This window comes from Musca domestica, unplaced genomic scaffold, assembly GCF_030504385.1.
Source record: "Musca domestica strain aabys unplaced genomic scaffold, Musca_domestica.polishedcontigs.V.1.1 2, whole genome shotgun sequence".
NCBI lineage: Eukaryota > Metazoa > Arthropoda > Insecta > Diptera > Muscidae > Musca > Musca domestica.
The window spans coordinates 41,176,093-41,200,053 of record NW_026712249.1 but is presented as its reverse complement, the minus strand read 5'-3'; the positions used below and the strand labels follow the sequence as shown (position 1 = coordinate 41,200,053).

The window sequence follows — 23,961 nt, the reverse complement described above, 5'->3', positions numbered from 1 at the left end:
GATCAGTTACACTAGGACGTCTATCTTGCCCAATTTGAGTAAGAATTTTAGTTTTAATTGAAACATATAGTTCCTCAATTTCGGCTCTTCCATTATCTCTGGGAGACAATCTTTCTATCTGACTTTGGTAGTAAGAAGCTTGCTTGTAGTGGGATTCTACAATTCCCAACCGACACTCAAGTTCTGTATGAGACAATGAAGTGTTGGATTCAATTATATTTTTAATTCGGGTCATACTCCCCTTTGACGAGCCACGTTGTTGTTTCAATTCCTCAATGGTTGTGTCCCTTTGGGAACCTTGGACTTGTTCATCAGTCATTTGGAATTATAATTTATTATAAATTTGTGTAAAAATGTTTTCCGTTGTTTACCGATGATAGGATTATGTTGCGCAAGAAAAAGAAGCCGGTTTATGAGAATGCCGTCTCAGTCTAATTTTCAGCTTCAGCCACTTGAGCAACGATAGTTTTAAAAATGGCACCAAAAAATTAGATGAAAAGTAGGCGAGAATGCTGTCTCACTCTAAATTTTCAATTCAGCAATATTCCTTATCGCTTATAAAAATGGCTTCGATTCTTTCGCAAAATGACGGAGTAATGGCTGACAGTAAAAAGGCGGGCAAACAAAATCCAAATGCACTTGGGTAATATGGAGCAAAAATTGCAGGTTAAAAAGACACAAGTGTCCTGTCACGGTCGCCAATGTTTGAGGATTGCCTATTTTGACAACCCCGGAATATGTTTCATATGTAATTAAACACACTCCTAACTCAAGGGTTCGACTTGAGTATGTAAATTGACTTACTCTGGGCAATTGTGTTGTCTATAGGGCCACTTACGACAAAAGTGTTTTAATACACCTCTCCACCTTTAATCTGACCACGGTTATCCAACAGCAAGTAGAATTCCCTGAGCAAGTTCTTTCTCCTGGAAGAGCAATTTATCCAAATATGTTGTTTCTCTGTTGAGACACGCCAAAATTCTCGTCTTCCTTTAGTTCCACTTTTTGCTTAATATTTATGCAATTTGTTCCATCAAGACAATCAAATTTAATTTCTCCAAAATTAATTTGCAATTTTTACTCAACCACTGTGTTGGGATATTTTTTACTTTTTTGTTTGCCTCTAGCCCGTCACCAAATTAAAACACTTCTTCACTCTTTAGTTGTTTCAAATAAGAATGTTTTATTTCTTTTCTATTCTGGTTTAACAACCAAAGGAATAGCGGGACAATATTTTTTGCATTGAATAGCAGCAGAGCGATCAGCAGAGGCAGAGCAATAACATAAACAGATATGATGCACTCAACGTATGTATGTATGTTTGTACGTATGTGCGTTCTCTGCCTATCACTTGATCGTCTGACTGCTCATCCATATTTACAATAACAATGCTAGTTATGATGGATTCTCTTTAGGGCGAATTCAAAGTAAATAATAGAAAAGGGAAAACAGAAAAAATGACATTAAGGTGGCTCTTGTAGCGTTAAAATATTAAGTACTGAAAATAATTAATTTAAATAATGTTATGTTTTCAAAAATGCTCTTTTAGCAACAAATCAAATTTAAATAATATTAAAAAATCATTTGAGTGATTTAACAGTAACAATTCAACTTATATAAATATTCTCAATTTATTGGAGTTGCAGTAAAACAATGCAGCATTACAACCCACAATCTAAAATGGTTATCAAGGAAACTGGTATCGGCAAGCCGATATAAAAAAGGAGTGCTAGTAAAAAGTTATGCAATAAAGACAATATAAAAATAAATAAAGTAATAGCAAATGCCACAGTTAAAGACAAATTTAAGTGAGATAAACTAAAATAGACCAAGCGAATTTAAGCAGTGGCGTAGTTTTGATATTTCAAAGGGGTACCTCACATTGCCACCAAAATATTTAGAAATATTTCGGTGGCTATTGTTATACAAATTCATTCCCAAAACTATCTACGCCCCTGGTTTTGAAAGGACAGCGGTAACAATTCAAAATAATAGCTTTATAAAAATAAGAAACAATGAAAGACCACAATGCGAAGTTATGTTGGACAATATGATCAATAGTTGCAAAACGAAAAAGAAGTGTAGGTTCATGACATATAATTGACATACATTTACGATGCCAAAGACATATGGTAAATATGTGCGGATCAAATTGATACTTGTATTTTAACAGCTGTGCTTTATATAAGCCAGCTCCCTTATATTTTTCTATGGCAATTACATCTAAGCCATTCAAATCTTCTTTGACCAACAATTATTTGAACTACCCCATAGTACACAATCAAACTTCAAGTATAGAGACTGACCGGCTGGCTGGCTGGCTGCCTGTCGCCAAGTGTATAAGTGTAATTCAATAATGGCACATATTTATTTGAACTCAATACTGGAGCAATTGTAATATAAGTTAAATCGTACTTAGTACAAATGCTAAAGCAAATATAAATGCTCGCAAAACGTTGGCCATTCACTTTTCAAATATATAGGGTGGAGGAATGGGAGCTATTATTTTTTTTATTTTTTTTTTTTTTTTTTTTTTGAATGAGAGCCATTTTTGCAGTTGTTTGTGAGGTGGGCCAGTTTTTTATTTTTTCCTTGCACGGATACGAAATTGGCAAAAAGCTATCTCTATAAATGAGTAGTGATATATCTGACTGACTGACCGAACATCAACGACCACTCACTACTCATACTCATTTATAGACGAAACATTTGAAGCTAGAACCATGAAATTTTGCACGAGGGTGCGTCGTGGTGCGTAGGCCTGTGATAGGGCTGGATTTTCGCACTGAAAGGTTACGAAATGTACTGAAATGTTCTAAGGATTTAATACTTTATATTGGTCAAAAAGACATTTGGAATAATATTCACTAATGGAGTGCAGGATAGATATTTGAAAATTGAAACTTGAAAAGGTAACGAAAAGTTCTAAAATGCTATTAAACGTCTAAAATGGTACTATTTGGTATTATTTGAATGGATAAAGATAAAAACTTGAAAGTTGGTGTGACAGTCAAGGTTGGGAAGTAAGAATGAATTATCGAAGTGGTTTTGAATATGGTAGGTTTGAGAATAACAAGTAAAAAAGCTGTAAATTCGGCCGGGCCGAACTTTGAATGCCCTCCACCATTTAGAACGAATTTGGCAATTCTGAAAAGCAATTAAAATTCTGTTAAAATCTTGAAAATACCGAATGTAGCTGTTACATTAGGGTCTATACGATGACATGGACCTGCATAGGTAACTTTTGTCATAAGCCATTACAATATTCAAATTCGGAACTTAACAAAAAAGGTGAATAATGTAGCTAAAATCATCAAAATACCGAATATCGGGAGGTACCGTTATATAGGGGCTATACGAAGACGTGGACCTGCACAGACAATTTTCTGTCATAGGCTGTAGTATCCACTACGAACCTCTTATACCAAATTTGAAAGGATTCCGGTGAATAATGTCGCTAAAATCAACAGAGTACCGAATATCGAGAGGTACAGTTATATGAGGGCTATACGAAGACGTGGACCAGCACAGGCAATTTTCTGTCATAGGCTGTAGCGTTCATTACGAACTTCAAATACCAAATTTGAAACAATTCCGGTGAATAATGTCGCTAAAATCATCAAAATACCGAATATCGGGAGATATCGTTATAGGGGGGCTATACGAAGACGTGGACCTGCACAGACAATTTTCTGCCATAGGCTGTAGTATCAACTACGAACCTCATGTACCACATTTGAAAGAATTCCTGTGAATATTATCGCAAAAATCATCAAAATACCGAATATCGGGAGGTACCGTTATATGGGGGTTATACGAAGACGTGGACCTGCACAGACAATCTCCTATCATAGGCTGTAGCATCCATTACGATCATCAAATACCAAATTTGAAAGAATTCCGGTGAATAATGTCGCTAAAATCACGAAAATACCGAATATCGGGAGGTATAGTTATATGGGGGCTATACGAAGACGTGGACCTGTAAAGACAATTTTCTGTCATAGGCTGTAGTATCTGCTACGAACTTCAAATACCAAATTTGAAAGAATTCCGGTGAATAATGTCGCTAAAATCAACAGAGTACCGAATATCGGGAGGTACCGTTATATGGGGGCTATACGAAGACGTGGACCTGCACAGACAATTTTCTGTCATAGGCTGTAGTATCCACTATGAACATCATATACCAAATTTGAAAGAATTCCGGTGAATTATGTCGCTAAAATCATAAAAATACCGTATATCGGGAGGTTCCGTTATATGGGGGCTATACCAAAACGTGGACCTACATCGCCCATTTTCAATACCAAAAGTCCTGGAGACATAGTATACATTTGAGTAAAATTTTATCAATCTACTTCAATTCGTTCGGAAGCTAAAGTGATTTCCACAGACGGACGGACATCGCTAAATCGACAAAGAATTTTATGCTGATCAATAACATATATCCTTTACTTTATTACTGTTATTTTACTTTATTACTGTTATTTGATTCCTGGAATTTCCTTAAAACAATTATAAGGCGATTTTTATAACCCTACCTCAAAAGACAAAGAACTGCTGCGAGATGTTGACTTGGTTACCCACCATCAACTAATCGGCCATAATGGAAAGGTATGACCAGCGTATTTAGTTGCATTGCATGACTAACTGACTGTCTGGCAGACAGACAGACACATCGACTAGTTCACAAAAAAGAGACTTACTTTTGTTTTTGACATTAGCGGATTACGGTTATTTATGTGGTAATTGAGGTTTTAAAAATTGGGATACCCACAGACACACACTCACAAAAACACTTAAATCGCTGCTGCCAACTCTATTTATAAACAATATTTTGTGCAGTTTTTCTGTTTTTTTTTTCTTTCTACCAACTATAGCTCCCCAACACCAATTCTAGTATCACTCAATCTGTTGTGTGTAAAAACAACTGCATCGTTCAAAAGCCACTAACCATCGGCAACATCATCACAGCCGCTACATGGCCAACGCCAATTCATGGTGGTGGTGGTCAAAAGTCACCGGTAGATGTTGGAAATATAGAAAAAAAAAAAAAAAGAGAATAAAAATAAGCTATAGCCACTGTAACAATGCCCGTTGCTATAGAAATGAACACAAGTACACACACACACATACCTAAATATGTATGTCGACAAGTTTTATGAGTAGCCAAATTAACAAGCGATTATGGGTAGTTAACTTAGTTTTGTTTTTTTTTTTTTTTTGCACTCTTTGGGGTTTTTGAGATTTTTTTATGTACAAATATTATGTTGAAGCCAATTCAATGCAAGTAAGAGTCTATAGTTCAAGGATTATTATGCGGTGTGGCGCACACAGACCACAAATAAAGTTATGAGACTAGTAAAAAAAATGATTACTTGGAATCATGAAAATTTAATGGAAGGAATGGAAGACCACAGTAATAATCCAGTGTCCGAGTTTATATAACAACCCAATATTTCCGTCAATATGTTAAAATTTTGGGTGAAGATGAGATTCATCTCTCATCCGATACTATCCCCGTAAACTGTCAAATGCCATGAATACCAATAAAACTAACTCAAGTATGGAGGTGGAAAATCTGTGTCCACTTTTTCAGGTAACTCCCACAATGTGAAAGCGAAATTTTGAATTTAGGATTAGGATTTCCTGCCGCAAATTTATGGATTTTTTAAGAACTTCTCGGTTATACATCACTAATTTCTAAAACACTTTTAAGAATTTCCTGGCAAGAAAGCTGCATTCATATCGTAAAATTGGTAGATTTTTATTTTTTTCATTTCGTAAGGACTTCTTAAAAAACGTGACCGAAATCTGTTGGTTTTCTATTTTTTTTATCAAGGACATAAATGTAGTATTTTAAAAGGAGTTTACTGACAAAATCTTTCTGAACCATAAATATTTAATTTTTTAAGAATATTTTCTCAATGATTCTAAATAATAAATAATTCTAAATAAGCTAAAATCGTGTTTTATAAAGATATTTTTTAAGACCTCCTGGCGAAATAACTTAATTTTTTTAGAAAAAGTTTTGAGCGTCCATCTGTCAGAAAATCGCAGAATTTTAATTTTTTGAAGATCTCGTGATCAAAAATCGTGTATTTTCTAAGAATATTTCTGATTATCCAGGCATCTATTTAATTGTTTTTCAGGGACTCCTGGTAACAAATTTTTAAATATATTTTTAAGGATTTCCTAATCAGGAGTACCTAATCAGATCAGATAATGGCAAGGATCAAACATTTTTTTAACTATAATTTTTTCAAGGAATTCCATATTAAAAATCGTGAATTTCTGAAATAAAAGATTTTTAAGATATGTTTTTCAAGGACCTCCAAGACCAAGGATTTTTGAAGATAATTCTTTCAGGACTTTTTGACATAAAATCATGGATTCGCAAAAATATTTTTTAAGGAACCCTTGACAAAATTCTGGAAATTTTTTAAATATATTTTTTTCAAGAATCTCCTAACAAAAATCGGCATGTTTAAACATAATTGCTAAAAGGATATCCTGGCCAACAATTATGAATTTTAAATCATTTTTTTAATGTTATAAGAAATGCTATCCAGGGACCTCCTTGCAAAAAATAGAGTGTTTTAAAAATTATTTTTTTTACAAATATTTTTCTACAAAAAAAAGTAGATGGAAAAAAATGGGGACCACCAAAAAAATGTGGAATTTTTATAAATTATTTTCTGGAACATCTCGACAAAAAATCAAAGTTCGTTTATCGATTCTTTCCACGGTTTTCTGAAAAAAACTGCGGATTTAAAACTCAATGCTTTTAGGCAGGGAAAAAATCCATAACAATCTATAAAAAATATTTTTAAGGATGTGTCGACAAAAAAGTGAAATTTTTTAAGGATTTCTTCAAAGATTTTCTCACCAAAATATTTGGACTTTTTATGAAAATGTTCCAAGAACCTCCCGAGTATATGTCCTGCAATAAAACCAAGCGAATCAAAAAATCGCACACTTTGCAAAAAGGTATTTTTGAAAACATCTGGAAAAAAAGATCGTGAATTTTTCAAAAAAAAAAAAAAAAAAATCTGAGCAATGATTGTGGATTTTTTATGAAAAATATATCAAAGAAATCCAGAATAGACATCCTGAAGTTTTTTTTTTTTAGTTTTAGTTTTTTTTATTAAAGAACTTTCCTGATTAAGCCCCGAAATATTCTTTAATAATCCACGCCATTGAGCTTGGAAAAATGTTATAACATCTGCGATTTGGAACCTGGAATAATGCCCCTCTTTAAGCTTTGAAATATGTTTACGCCTTTGAACCAGCAAAAACTCTTTACATATCTAGGACTTTGGGCCAATAACAAATATGTACGGCTTTGAAACAGCAAAAATTCTCTAAAATCTACAGCTATGAGCTTCCAAAAATTGTTTAAGTCCCTTTGAGGCTGGTAAAATTCTTTTAAAATACAGGACTTTAAGTCGAAAAAAATTCTTTAATATCAATCGTGGAAAAATTCTTAAAAATTTTACGTTTTTGAGCCTATAAAATTTTATTTTAAAAATCCATGCTCATAAGCCTGCAAAAGTTCTTGAAAAATGTACGTCGTTAAACCGCTAAAAATTCCTTAAAAAATAGACGACTACGAACATTCAAAAATTCTTGAAAAACTCAACACTTTGAGGCTGGTAAAATTCTTTAAAAATGAATGCCTACAAACCTGAAAGAATTCCTTGAAAATACATGTCTTTGGGTCGGAAAAAATTGTATAAACATCAAACCATTTGATCCTGAAAAAAATCTTTAGGAACTCTACGCCTTTGAACCGTTAAAAATTCCCTGAAAATGCAGGTCTTTGAAAAAGTTCTTAAAAAATCCAAGTCTTTGATTGAAGAAAAATTCTTAAAAACTCCACAGCTTAGAGCCAGCAAAAGATCTTAACAAACAATCTTTAGGTCCTTCGAGGGCCTTAAGAGCCCTCGAAAGAGGCTGGAAAAAATCTTTAAAAAATCCTCATCTATGGGACTTGATAAAGTCTGGAATATCTCCTAAATCCATGCCTTAGGCCCTTGAAAGAGCTTGGAGACCTTTTCAGAATCTGAACAATCTTTAATAATCCAACGCCTTGAATTTTTTTTTAAATCAACACCGTTATCCTTATAAAATGAACATTAACTTATATCTGTTAAAGTTTTTGTGAAATGGTTAAAATTTTCCAAATTAAATAATTAAATTAAATAATTAAAAATAAACCTTGAATTTCTGATAAATCATTAGCGCAAGTTTGATGGTTCTTAACTGAAAGGAAGATTAAATCTTATACTCCCACAAAAAAATGTTGAACCATCTTTACATTTTCAAAATCTTCAGTAAATCTTCCAAATTTAAAAAAAATTATTCACAATCACTGTGCTGCCATTGTAACCCTTACACGATTTCTGACAGATTTTAAGTAAAGATTCTCAATACAAAAAAATAATTTTGATATATACATAATTTTGCTGAAGACGTTTCCAAATACTAGTTTTCACTAAAATTTTCAAAACTATTTTGCCTTAAGTTTATATAAATAAATTGAAATTGCGATAAGAAAAAAACTCACCAAACATCAAAAATATGTGCAAAATTTTGAAACGTACCTGAAAATAAAGAAGTTGAAATTAGTTGTTTCTTATTTTCAATATTTTTAAGCTTAGTGTACAAATTAAGAAATAAATTAAGAATCACTTTCCGCTAAAATCTTCCATATATGCAATCTACATAAAAGTATTACAAAATGTTATCCCTTTCATTGCCTCCCATCGAAAATTTAAATATTCCTTCATATGTTGCCCCAAAATCAAATGGAATAAATAGTGCAATAATCATTTTGCCCTATTCCAACTAAACAAAGCAGCAACAACGAAAACAGGACTCACAAAAAAAAAAAACGAAATCCTCAAAACTGTAACCAGTCAACTGTACAGCTAAAGCAGCGTATTTCCGTTCTAACTTTGTTTAGTTATTATCTACTAAACTGTCATAATGGAACAATAGAAATAGGGAGTAACGGCAGCGGCAGCAGCCACAGAGCATCAGTTGGATGTGCTATTCCATTATTGATATCAAAGTGTCTATTCAATTTTGGAATCGATTCAATGGTGGAAGGCAATAGTGAACGAATGAACGACATTTTCGTTCGCAAGGCTAGAATTATCAGACAGTTTGAATTCATTTCGTTTTTATAGAATTTGTTGTTGCTGCTGTTGATATTTTGCCATGGTTGTTGGTTGGGTGGTTGCTACTGTTGCATCTCGTGTCGCTTCTGCTAGTGGATGCTGGAGCAATTGCACGGAATGCATTTAAAATGGAACGCTTTATTTCTTTCCGATTTAGAGCCAAAAAGTTTTGCAGAGGAGAAATGCATAGAAGTGAATTGAACCACAATATTTGCATTTCCGGTAGTCTACAAGGCACACATACACTTGCACATCTATATATGGTTACATGTATGTGTTTGTGTGTGTGTAGTAATAACACATACACGCACATCATGTATGTCAACTACATTTTTATGCAAATTTTCTGCTGTCGTTGTGGTACCCTACAACCACAACTGCTGGGTGTGGGGGTGCTACCACTACTCTATCTATGTGTGTGTGTGAGAGTGAGTACGTGTGTGTGAAATTTGGGGTGTGTCCTTAAACATATGATGATGATAGAATGTATGCCGTTCGAATTACTTGTTGGTATTTTCTGCTGGCACAGTGGGCTGGGAAAAAGCATCGTAAAGTTTCAGATTGAGTGATTGACGGAACCTCTAATGTCCTAGGCACAATCAATAGACATTGAATTGGAGTTAGGACGGTACTGTGGGTAATTTTTTGACATTTTCGGGTGCATCTTATGATCCTTATGGTATGTTAGCCTTGATGATTATTTTGGAGATGCAGACCATGATCCTGTTCCATGAAACTACCTTAAACATTTTTTTTTACCGGCAGAAGTGATACAGGATGAGATAAAAAACTGCAATCAACTTCAGACTGCTGTCATTTCTAAGCCACTCATCCAACAGTTGTTAAAATTATTCCAGTGACAGCTTATTATATTATTTACAAGCGTACATAAGCATTTTGGTGAGAATTTTCCTGTAAAAAAGTTATTCGTGATGGAATTCAAGCGTGATAGTGTGATTTCTTTATATTTGGCTGGATAACCATAGGTGGCTATCATTAGAGCACTCCGCCATTTAAATGTGAATAAAGCTTTTGTGTCTCGTATCATCGCTCGTTGCCCGACGTCAAGGAAGTGGACGGAAGAAAACAGCAACACCAGCAGAAATGGTTCGAAAAGTAAAGAAGCCACTTGATCGATACCCGCGTCGCATTGGCCGAAAGATGGCTCGTGAGCTGAACATATCGCAATATTCCATTCGTCAAATATTGAAAAATGAGCTCCGGGTAAAGCCATTGAAATTCCAAAAAAGTGCAAGAACTTACACCGCAACAAACGGAAAATAGACTCAAAAGTGGTAAAGAGTTGCTTCGCTTGGCCGAAAGTGGTGAACTGCCGAATTTGGTTTTCTCCGATGAGAAAACATTCGTTGTCCAGCAGTTTGTAAACAAACAAAATGAACACGATCACTTACCAAAGAGATCAGCTGAAAATGTGCACCTTCGGTTAGCAGAACTCAAGCGCCGGTGTTGGCTGCCATATCATACGATGGTCGTTCTCCACTTGTATTAATCGACGGAAATCGGTAGAAAAAGTTCGAAAAGTAAAGAAGCGACTTGATCGAAAACCGCGCTCGCCGAAAAATGCTTGTGAGCTGAACATATCGCAATATTCCATTCGGCAAATATTGAAAAATGAGCTCGGATTAAATCCATTGAAATTCCAAAAAGGTGCAAGAACTTACACCGCAAGAGAAAGAAAATAAACTCAATAGAGCTAAAGAGTTGCTTCGCTAGGCCGAAAGTGGTGAACGGCCGAATTGCCAAAGAGGTCAGCTGAAAATGTGCATCTTCGGTTGGCCACCAGAATTCAACCGCCGGCCATGGTGATGGTGTGGGCCGCCATAACAACCAATGGTAGCTCTCCGCTCATATTAATCGACTGTGGCATCAGAATATATGCCGAATATTATAGCGAAAATATTCGGGAGGGTGTATTAAAGCCTTGGGCAGGCAAACATTTTGGACGCATACCTTGGACATTCCAACAGGACTCGGCATCATCGCACTCAGAGGCACGCGCCACCCAAGAATAGTTACAAAATGAGGTTCCTCGTTTCATTTCCAGCGCACAAAGACCACCAAAATCTCCGGATACCAATCCGATGGATGATTGTGTCTGGAGTACTTTGGAAAGCAAGGTTGGCACTAACAAAGTAAGGGCTTCGCCGGGAATGGGCCAAAATACCTAAGAGCAACATTCGAACAGCGTGTAACGGTTTCATTGGCCGTTTGAAGGCCATAATTCGTGCCAAAGGTGACCAATTTGAACAAATCAAAACTTATTCTAAAATTTGATGCTATTTCCGACATTTTTTGCATTCATTCAATAAAATTTAACACAAAAAAATGTAAAAATTATGGCGTTTGACTTTGTTGCAGTTTTTTATCCCACCCTGTACGCTACAGATCATAATATCCACCCGAAAATGTCCGAGTAAGACCACAGTATACCTTCGCATAACGATTTTTGCTGCATATCTCTTGTAATTTCTAACTACACATGCCTGTACCTAGCATTGTGGTCGACAATGGCAAGTTTTTAGGCAAATATGTTGTTTCTCTTTGGCAAATTTTACATTCTCCAAAAATTTTATCTGTAATTCTAGTTAGAATTTTTTAGTTAATGGGCATTTGTAAAGCGCTCTAATGCAAATTGTTACAATTGAATACACCGAAGCAACTAACACGGTGGACAAAAACCCACAAAAAAACCCAGACCCGCATCACCAACCAACCAGCTACCAACTAACTTTGTTCAGGCGTGTTTGTCTATTTGCATATTTAAAGATTGCAAAAGCAACAGTAGCAGTAGCCACATTAAACAACATTATGTGTGTGTGTGAGATCACTTATCTATCACACACGCACGCACGCACTCACACACCCACACTATTTACGACAAAGGATAATTTTAGTGTGTTTGCATGTGAGCATGTCCATTGTTTAAGTTTAAGTATTTATTCGTAGAATTTTTTTCCGTTAGTTTTTAGAGGCAAAAATAATTCGAGCTTTGTTGAAACATGGAAACTGCTGCTATTCGGAAAAGCGTTTCATTGTTTAACTGTACGAAAATTATTTTCTATAGTTTGTGCGATTTAAAAGGATTTAGGTACTTTTGCAAATTTTTAATATTTCGCATGAATTTTGCAAAAAAGAAGAATCGAATGGAATAAATTTAACTATTTATTTGTTGGATTAAAAGAGATGGGGGAGATAATAGGAATTTATAAGTACTTATGAGTGTGTGATGCAGAACAAATTAAATTGCAGGAGTATTTTTTTTTTTTTTTTGTTTCAAAATTTATTGTAAATTTATTTTGAGAGATTCTAGGGTAATTCGGCATTGGGATTTATTGTGGTTATTTTATATGGCAACTAGCAAATATCCGCTACTTCATCAGTGAAAAGTCCACCTTAACATTTTAGATTAGTTCCTACAGTTCGTGCTAGGGCTTTTTATACCCTCCACCGCACATAGTATGGAGGGTATATTAAGTTCGTCATTCCGTTTGTTAATCATCGAAATAATAATTTTAGACCTAGCAAAGCATATATTTTCTTGACCAGCGTAAAATTCTATGGCGATTTGGACCTGTCCGTCCGTCTGCTGTAATCACGTTAGAGTCAAAACGAATTAAGATAGGAAGCTACAATTTTGCAGAGATCGGTCTTTTGTCCGCAGGCAGGCCAAGATCGAAAATGAGCTATATCGTTCCACGATGTCTCCATATAACGGCACTCCCGATATTCGGTATGTGATTGTACCTAAATTTTTCATGAAATTGTCTGAAAATCCACAAAAGAAGTCTCTTCTGAGTACTTTACTGCCTGTAAAAGAACTGTCTATATAGGTCCACGATATCGTATATCCCTCATATAACGGAACCTCCCGATATTCGATATTTTGACGATTTTAGCCACAATTTTAAATGAAATTGTGTGAAAATCCACAAAAGAAGTTCTGAGTACTTTTCCTCCTGGAAGAGAATTGCCTACATGGCTCCACGATATCGTATAGCCCTTCTACAACGGTACCACACGATTTTCGATATTTTGACGATTTGATGGATATTATTCACCGGAGTTTTTTTTTTTTTTTTTTGAAATTTCGTAATTGAAGTTCTACAGGCTATGAACAGAAATTGTGTATGCAGGCCCGCGTCTTCGTATAGCTCCCATACCCCGCGATACATATGTGGTATTTTCATGACTTGAACAACATTTTACATTAATTGTTTCAAATTTCGTATCTGAAGCTCGCAAGGGGTACTACAACCCATGACGGAAAAATTCCTATGTAGGCCAACGTCTTCATTTGGCCCACATATAACGGTTAATCCCTTTATTCGGTATTTTGATGTTATTACCATAATGTTTTACCAGAATTGTTTCAAAATTCGTATTTAATGTTCGTAATAGGGACTACAGTCTGTGACAAAAAATGACATATGCAATACCACTTCTTCGTAAAGGCGCCATATACCGGTTTTAATTGGAGCAATATATTTGTTTTTATTGAGCCACCACGATATCTAAATCCTAGATATCATTAGTGACTTCGTTATTAAATTTCAGGATTCGGTCTTTATCCATTCATTCAAATTTAGTACTTTTCGAACAACCATAGTACGCATTCCCAAATCCGCCTTCTCTTAAAACTATATACCTCTACATCAAATTTCAGAATTACAGCTCTACCTAAGACCCAATTACAAACTTATCACCATTTTTTCGTAAAGTTATACTACGCTTGGAAATGCATAATACCACTATTCTCCAACCTAGACACCAACAGTGACCTCAATACCGAAATATTAAAATTGGATTTCTATCCCACCTAAAGGCAGTTTTTCTGTCAATTAGATTATTAGATAATATTTCAGGTTCTTAGCTCTATCCCGCTACCCAATACTAATTTTCCCTTTGTACAGTTAAAGAATTCTTTTTCAAAAAAATCTCCACATCTCAACCTCAGATACCAACAGTGACATTAATATCAAATTTCAAGATTTCAGCTCCGTAATTTTCCCCATTACCAAATTCAGTACCATTTAGTTCAATTATAATACGCATATTCAACACCAGTTCCTTCTTTTAACACAATTATGGAACACATTTCCAAAGCCACCTCTGATGCCAGGTGCCAACAGAGACCTCAAATTCAAATTTCGGGATTGCAGCTCTATCCATTACTCAACATCCAATTTAGTACCACATAGCACTTGCCGAACAAATATACACATTTGCAATACCACCTGCATATCTCAATCACAGACGCTAACAGAGACATCGATATAAAATTTAAGGATTTCAAATCCATTCCTTCATCCAATACCAAATTTAGTTATATTTAGTACTATTCGTACAATTGTGGTGCATATATCTAAAACCACCTCTATATCTCAATTTCAGATACCAACAGAAACCTGAATATCAAATTTGGGGATTCCAGCCCTTTTTTCGTACAAAAATAGGATGCATTTGACAACCACCGCCAAATCTCAAACACAGATATCATCAGTAATCTAAATATGAAATTTTCAAATGTTATATCTATCCTTTTACCCAATACCAAATATAGTTTCACTCAGTACATTTTAAACAACCTTCATATGTTCAGGCTACACATGAGCAGCGACCGTAATATCAAATTTCAGATTTTAACCACTATCACTCAATATAAAATCGTACTAAATATTGTACATTTTGGTACTTTTCGTGCACTTGCAGTAAAAAATTATAAAACCACCTCCTTATCAAAAAAGCCAACCACCAAGAGGAACTCCAATACAAAATTTCAAAAGTTCAGCTTCATCCATTCACCCTAAATCAGGCTATTCCAAATTTAGTACAATTTGGTACACTTCGCATACTTGGTACACATTTCCAAAACCACCTTCATATATCAAATTTATAATATGAAATAGTACCATTATACATTATACACATAAAAGTTTGAATTACTTTTTGGTGCATCTATCCAGCCCTCCATTAGTTTCTCTCCTTCCAAATTTTAGAATACTAGTTTATTCCAAATACCAAATATAACATCTTTAGTACATTTTACTACTTTTCGTACCCTTTCAGCACGAATTTTCCAAAATCGCACTTCTACACACCAAAACTGGCTCACGTGTAAAATATCCGCAACATCCATTTCGCCTAGACGTTAGACGGGACGTAGCCAGACAATTTGAAAATGGCCCGGGGTCCTTAACCGTGTTTCGATGAATCACATTATCGCAAATGATGTATATCATCTGTATCATATGTAGCCATAAGGCTGAGGGTATGATTAGATATAACAAGAAAATTCCATATTTAAAAGAAGACCTTTTAAAAACATGGGCAAAGTCGGTGTGACAGGATAGAACATTAAACTTTTTCAATTTGGGGTGTATCTTTCATAAAATTGACATATTTATGAACGATTTCAGACCGTGAAAGCTTTTTATAAAAAGAATTAAATTGTTGAATAAACAAAGAAAAAGTATCAGAAAACTAACGACAATCATACGACGAAAAAAAATAAAAGCATAAAATTAATTCTTCAGCTTTACTGCAATAAACCAAAATACCATAGAAAAACATTTCTTGCATTTGATTCCAGATGCTCGTCTAAAGTTTTCCTTTGCCATATGACTTCAAGATGCACATTTCTTGATTTTGTTATTTGTGTATTTTTTTGTTATTTTCTTCATTCTATTCTGTGTTTGTTTGTGTTTTTGTTTCAATTTCTTAATTGCATTTAATGTTAATGAAATTTTTGTGGTTGCAATAAATTTTATTTTTGGTCAGAGCAATTAAATAAACGAATACAAATGAAAAAACATATGTATGTGCAGAAGTTATGTCATGAGTTAGTTGCAGCATGTGGATATTAAGGTAAGTCATAGAAAACAGGGAAAGTTAGAATATGACCAGCATATCACAATAAACGCAATACAGTCAATACATCCCCAAACGAAATTACTTCTCCAATTTTAAAAGGACAATAGAAATATTACGATGTTCTAACATCGGATTATCATGGATAAGTCCTTTACAGGATTTAACAAACATTTGACCAATAATTTCTGAGTTAATGAGGGCGATTATTTTTAAGGATCTATGAAAAAAAAATACTGCTTATGTCTCTCCCTGAGACAAATGTTTTTTTTAACTTGATGATTTTTTGGTTAAAAACAAAAAGGTCTACGATTGACCCAAGGGTTGGACCAATCTTGGCCATATTCATACCTAAAATCTTGTAGCTTTATGGGTTAGTAAGCAGAAGGATTGATCCTCAGAATATGTCAGTTTTTACAGCCTCAGCAATATGGCTAGAGAGACATATAATCATTTGATACGGCCAAAACGTGCCTCATCGAAATAACGATTTTAGACTCTATGACTCTTTGGAAAAAATCCTTTTGAGGACATCGTCGAGTCGATTTAGCGATGTTCGTCTGTCTGACTGGTGTTCACGATAACTCTCGAAGGGAGCATCCGATTCGGTCCAAACTTGGTACATCGTAATATTATTATAATAATTTATATAGAGTTCGGGGACGGATAATATCGGCACCTCACCCATAAAGGGTCAAAATGTTGAATAATTACAACGTTTATAAAATGTGATGTAAGAGTCCGACTGTCTTCAAATTTCACATATCTCAAACAGTTTATTAACTCAAGTTCTGGTGTAAAGGTGGAATACATCGGTCCTCTGCTTTTGGTACATCCCCCACAAAAAGGCCAACGTTTTCAAAAAAAAAAAAAAAAAAAAAAAAACTGCACAGAAGGAGAAAGAATAATCCGATTTTGCTCCAACTTTGCGAAAATGGACAAGACGGGTCCACTCCACGAAGTATCTCTCCTACAACAAAATATAAAACTAAAACGCGAAATTAACATCCGATTCTAGTCAGAATTGTCACATCTCGATATTTCTATCAGCACAAGATTTGTTTTAAAGATGGTAGAGATCGGACCATTCCTTTTGATACTCCACCACAAAGCGTTAAAGTTTTGAATAACCAGAACGATCATAAAATAAACATCCGATTCTCTTCATAATTCATACATCCCATTATTTCTCCTAACGCAAGATCTGATGTGAAGATTGGATATAACGGTTCACACCTTCTGGGTTAAAATTTTGATTATCCATGCAGCTCATAAAACGCAAAATTAACATCCGATTCCATTCTCACATCTCAATATTTCCATTAAAGATTTCCATGGTACAGATCGGATCAAAGCTTCTGGAACCTCCCCCACATAGGGTTCAAGATTTTGAAAAACAAAACGCTCATAGAAAGCGAAATAAGCATCCAACCTCTCTTCAAATTTCACACATACAAACATTTTAGCTAACACAAGATCTGTTGTGAAGATGATCATTTATATCTGCGAAACCCTTCATGTATCTTACCGACAAAGGATAACAATTTTCAATACTTTGTATCTGTCATAACTTGTGTCAGCGATTATGTACATCTTGCTTTGTCTAAACAATTCTTTCAACCAGAAACCTGAGATAAACATTGAATTTATGATTTCGCATAAAATTGGATATAAATTTTCGATTTTCTCGTAATTTTGCCCATACCAATATTTTTATCTATATTAGATGAAGAATGCAAATGGAATACCTCGGTCGACTTTATCTGGACCTCAGGCACATTTTAATATTTTCTAAAAATTATCACATAATTCATATAAAGTGAAGGAGATAGTCGATATAATCCGAACCTGGCACGTCGCAATATTTATATCATATTTATTTAGGTCCGATACGAAATGGACAAGATTGGCCCATTTCTTCGGAACCTACTCCATAGAGAGTCCACAATTTTAATAATCGTAACAGAAGTCAAAATATATTTAAATAATCGAATATTGGATGAGGATATACATATGTCGGTAAGATTATTGACTGGGCCAATATTGTCCACTTCGCATCCGACCTGACTCTGATATTAATATTACGACGCGCCAGGCTTGGACTACATCGACTTCTTCCTCCACTTTTTATGTTTTTTTTTTTTTTTTTTGAAAATATTGAACTTTTTTGGAGAGGTACCAGAAAGAGTGGACAGACATATCCCATATTTATATAGGTGCTATGGTTGATTTAAATATAGCGTTACACGAAGTTTGGAGTAAATCGCTGAGGCTGAGACCCTTTGTGGGAGAGTGAGTACAAAAAGGAGTGGTATGATCAATCGCATCTTCATACTTGACATAGAGTTGTTGTAATTCCTCCCATTATATATTTCTTAGCTACTCATTGTACCCAAGTGGCCAACCGGTGGCAATTTCTCTATTAGATTCCATCGAATGTTAAGATCTTTGCCACATTTATTTGTACAAAAATTATTATTAACATCGATATACCCTAACATACACACAGACTATTTGGCAAATTGTGGCCATCCAAGTTCAGTCAGTTCGTTATGCTGTTTATTTTCTTCTAAACATGTTTGGGAGTTTCTTCGTTAAACTTCCGTTTCTTGTTTGGTCTGCAATGGTGCAGTGGGGATTTTACTGGTGCTGGATCACCACACAACGGCAGCAGCAGCCGGTGGAACAGGCAGTATATTTCAAAAAACTTGAAAAGTCAAAACTAATGGATATAACCACACACACACACATCCAAACAAACAAAAAACTAAAAGTGAAATGGCACAAACAAAAATTACCGAACTGAGAGCACAAAAAAAGCTTTTACAAAACTTAAAACAAACCTGTTTTAAAATACATTTCACACTTGATGGTTTTTGGCAGATGGTTACGCGCGGTGAGGGAGAGAGAGAGAGTGAGGAGATATGTATTAGAGATTCAGAGATGCGAAAGCTAGGTGTAAAACGGAGGATGAAAAAGAAAACAAAATACAATATTTAGCCGGAAGTAAAGTTGTTTTCTTTTTCTTTCCAACCAAAAGGCAGTTTACGTCAAAGCGGGTTTGGTATAGTACCAGCCATGGATGTATGGATGGATGGTTGGTTTGGGTGGCTGGCTGACTGCCTCGTTTTAAAGCTGAGGTGTAAAGGAAAAAAATAAGAGAAAAATGTTTCAAAACCAAAAATACCGCAAAGCAAATTTAAATAATGAACGAAAAAAAAAAGAAAATACAGGAAAAACTCCAAAGAAATTACAGTGACTAAAGTCAGGGTGAAGTTTCATTTGCATACGTAACACATGGCGACAATGAGTGTCAGAGCCAGTCAATGTTAAGTTCAAAGCCAAGTTTAGTGGTGTTATAAAGCTTGTGTTGTCTTTCAGTCTCTCTCTTTTTTTACTTTTCTTTTTGGTTTAATTTTTTTTTTTTTTTTTTGTGATGTAAAATAAAATAGTTGAACGTGATTCGAAATGGTGGATTAGATCATATGGTACCCTACAGTAAACTACTGGCAATGTCCGCCAGGATAAATTTAAATTTAATTAGCAAAGACGTAAACCAAATTATTTTTTTTCCGGGAGAGGGAGTTCACCGATGCGCAAAATCGGTCTCTTCTTCTGGTACCTTCCCCACCAAAGGCCGACATTTCAAAAAAAAAAAAAGAAAAAAAAAACAATATATATATATATTTTTGCTGCATAGAAAGAGATGATCCGATACGAAGGGCGGACCGATATATCCCATCTTTATAAGAGATCTTGTTTTGATAGAAATAATGAAATTTGCTAAGTATGAATGGATGTTAATTTCGCGGATAATTTCCATGGATATGGAGTGTGGATTAGACTTATAATTATTTAAAATTTTGAACTGTGGGGGGAGGTACCGGATGGAGTGGACCAATATATTCCATATTAACACCAGACCTTGGGTTAATATAATTATTGGGATGTGTGAAATTTGAAGACAATCGGAATCTTACATCACATTTTATGAGAGTTGTAATTATTCAAAATTTTGACCACTTGTGGGGGAGGTACTTGATGGAGTGGACCGATATTGTCCATTTTCGCACCAGACATAGCACTGACGCAGATATTAGTATTTGCAAAGTTGGAGCAAAATCGGACCATCGTTTCTCTTTCTGTGCAAAAAAATTTTTTTTTTAAATTTTGACCATTTTTGGAGGAGGTACCAAATGGAGTAGACCGATATATACCATCTTTGCACCAGACCTTGGGTTAATAAAAATACTGTGCTGTGCGTAATTTGAAGACAATCGGACTTTTTATAAGAGTTATAATTATTTAAAATTTTGATCTTTGGGGGGAGGTACTTGAAAGAGTGACCCGATATTGTCCATTTTTTGCACCTGACCTAGAACTGATGCAAACATTAAGATATGTAAAGTTGCAGCAAAATCGGTATGTCCTTTCTCTTTCTGTGCAGTAAAATATTTTTTGAAAATCTCGACCTTTTTTTGGGGAGATGTACCAGAAGGTTTAACACCTTTATCTTCCCATTTAAAGCCCAGAATATATGATTTAAAAATGAAGCTGAATTGAGACTAGGCTCCATAAAAGTTCTCGAGGAGTACTGCCCGAATATAAGATCCTTTTACGCAAAAATGATTTCGGACTTACGATTTTTTTTTTGAGTTTTGGGAAAATTTATTGCCCAATTTAAGTTAATAGAAATATAAGGACTTTATAAGCAACCAGAATTTCAGACTTAAGAATGAAGTGGGGCTTAGGCTAGGCTCAAATCAAAGGTCTCCAGGAGTACTTATCTTCCCATTTAAAGCCCAGAATATATGATTTAAAAATAATGAAGCTGAATTGACGCTGGGCTCAAATAAAAGGTCTCGAGGAGTACTGCCCGAACATAAGAACCTTATACGCAAAAAAGATTTCAGACTATTTTGAGTTTTGGGAAAATGTATCGTCCAATTTAAGTTAAAATAGTGATAAAGGGGTCCACTGAATTTCAGACTTAAGAATGAATTGGGGTTTAGGCTCAAATCAAAGGTCTCGAGGAGTACTTTCAAAATATATAAAGATCTTATAGGCAAAAATAATTGCCATATATTCGAAAAGTTCTCCTCGATATCTTTTATTTATACCTAGCCACATTCCCGGTTAATTTTTAGTTTCTGTTCAGTGTATACCTTTATCTGTCATTTTTTTTTTTCAATTGTGCCATAAATTATCAGAAAACTCGAAAAATTCCTAAATCTGAAATTATGTTTGCCTATAAGGTTGTAGGGTATTAAGTTCCGCCAATGCCGGTACCCCTACTTTGTTGTGGTTTTGTTTTTTTTTTCAGCTGCTTTCAAAAATTCACTTTCAATGTCAATTCATTTGGCCAGTCACATAACTGGTATTTTTTCGTAATCTTTTTTGAATTAAATTCAAAAAGAAGAGTAGAAAGAAGTAAATGGTATTTGACAGCGTACTTTGAATATTTTCCGTATGAACGTCATGGACGCCGCAGTCATTGACTTTGAAATAATGTGGGTTTGCAAAAAAAAAAAATATCAAGCTGTTATGTCAAAAAAGAAATAGTAATACGATATTTTTTGGCATATAGAATAAATCTATAACTACAAATGGCCATATGTTTGTTGTCACAATTAGCCATTAGATATGTAAGCGATTTATTTGGTATCGGCTTTCATTCTTTTTCAAGAAATACAATCAAATTAGGAAGGTAGTGGAATGTTTGAGAATTGGTTTTGTAGCCATATAAAGTTTTCAAACAAATTTGAATGAAGTGACATTATGTGTCCCAACTGCTTGGAAAATACTGCTAAGGTAAATCGCCGGTACAAGAAATTTAAAAACTTTCCTACCACATTTTGTGAGAATGGTAAACACCGAATATTTTGACAGAAAACAAAAATTAAAATCGATTTGGCCAGATTTCTCATGATTGCTTTTGTTGGCGAGTTATTAAAGAAAGTGGACTGATATTGCGCATCTCCGAACTCGATCTAAGTTTGACAATAATATTACGATGTACCGAGTTTGGATCAAATTGGATACTTCCTTGTGCACCGCCAACTAGACAGACAGACAGCCGGACGGACGAACGGATGCCCCTAGATCGACTCCAAAGGTCCTTAAACGGTCCACAGAGATCGTTATTTCGAAGGTTCTAGTTTTCTTCATAAACCCACCCCGTAAACCCGTTTTGGTCGTAAACCCAAACTCGATTCCTGAAAAAGGAACGACTACATTTTTGTACTTTTTTTGGTCTTGGTGGTTGTTTGATAAGTACTAACTTCCTAAAACTTATCCATATAAAAATGGGGCGTTAGGGTAGGCTTGTAACTTCTCGAAATGCTAATGTGCTATTCGAATAATTTTAGCCACAAATTCGCTACTTGGGTTTGTAATGGGTTCTACTTCCTATGGCAGATCATGGTCTATGTAGGTTAAACATTTTCTTAAAGCTCTTATTGCTCGGTACCTCCCGATATTGTATATTCAGTTGATTTTGAACACTCTTTTCATTGAAACCACAGATCAGTCTTTTGCCTGCAGGCAGGTCAATTTCGAAGATTGGCTATATCGGTGCACGATATCGTGTAACCTCCATATAACGGTTCCCTCCGATATTCGGTATTTTGATGATTTTAGCTACAGTATTCACCGGGGTTTTTTCAAGTTTCGTGTTTCAATATTGTAATACCTTATGACAAAAGTTGCCCATGCAGGTCCACGTCTTCGTATAGACCCCAATATAACGACTTCCTATATTCGGTATTTTTTTGATTTTAACAGAATTTTTATCGCATTTTATTTTATTTATTTTTTATTTCCAAATTCGTTCCAAATGGTTGAGGGTAAAACTTCCAATAAATAACGACCACTGTAGCAGGAAATCGGATTTCGTTCAAATCATCGACTCATCAGACGCGTTGTAAAAAAACATTATTTCGATGTGGCACGACTTGGCCTTTTCAAACGGAATATGCTCTCTGTACCCACATAGCTGAGAATATAACAACGAAGCGTCATTACATGTTGATGTCCTCAACAATCATGGAGTGACAATATTTGAACGTATTTTTTACAAACCATTTTATTGTTTTTTTTTCTAAATACCAGTAAAATGGTAAAATCTTTAGAACATCCTAGTAATACAGAAGTTCGAACACTTTTTACTCCAATGTTATTTTTATTAGTTATTTTTTTTTTGTAGCAGCCAAAAATAAGTAACTACTTTTTAACCTATTTGTAGCCCATGTTAAAGTAATGGGTTAGTAATCCGATATGTAATGAATATTTTTCTTGGTCTCAAATTATTATTTCCATGACCTATAAACTGAATGACAAAATAAATCAATCCTTCTATTGCATGGTGTAGGTTATTATGACCGGAATATTTTTTGAAAGATTTAAATTTACAAAGGTGAGTCTGAGCATAATCTGCGTTTGGAGATTTTACTAGCTAAATAACATATATTACCATTTACTGTGTGTCCATATTTTCAAAATGTTCTGGCGTTTCAATGAACAATTCCCCGATCAATCACGGCTAATGCTGGCAGTATTTAACATTAAATATTATATAATTAATTACCTTTCAAAACTAATTACTTCATTTTCGGGCACCGTTGTTGTATAGTCGTATTAAAACTTGCGCTTTTGTTTCGGACATTGTTTAGTTTTTGTTCCCACTCTTCTTTCACATTGTTCACATTTCCTATGCTTTGCTACTACACAAATAGTTTTTATGTAAAAATTACTTTTTGCAAACAGCCAAATATATGTGCGGATGCGGAATGCCAGCACAAAAGAAAGGGTCAGTGGAAAAAAAGTAATGTTACTAATTGGGCGCCAATGTTTTAAACATTTTGCTTAGCATTGCGAGCGACTACAA

The 23,961-nt window shown here is 34.7% G+C and overlaps 1 protein-coding gene across 2 annotated transcripts in view; it reads right to left on the bottom strand.

Annotated features, from left to right (window-relative positions):
* LOC101889562 (furin-like protease 2) overlaps positions 1-23,961 on the bottom strand; it is a 472,277-nt gene that overhangs the window by 253,679 nt on the left and 194,637 nt on the right. The gene's annotated exons all lie outside the window — the stretch shown is intronic.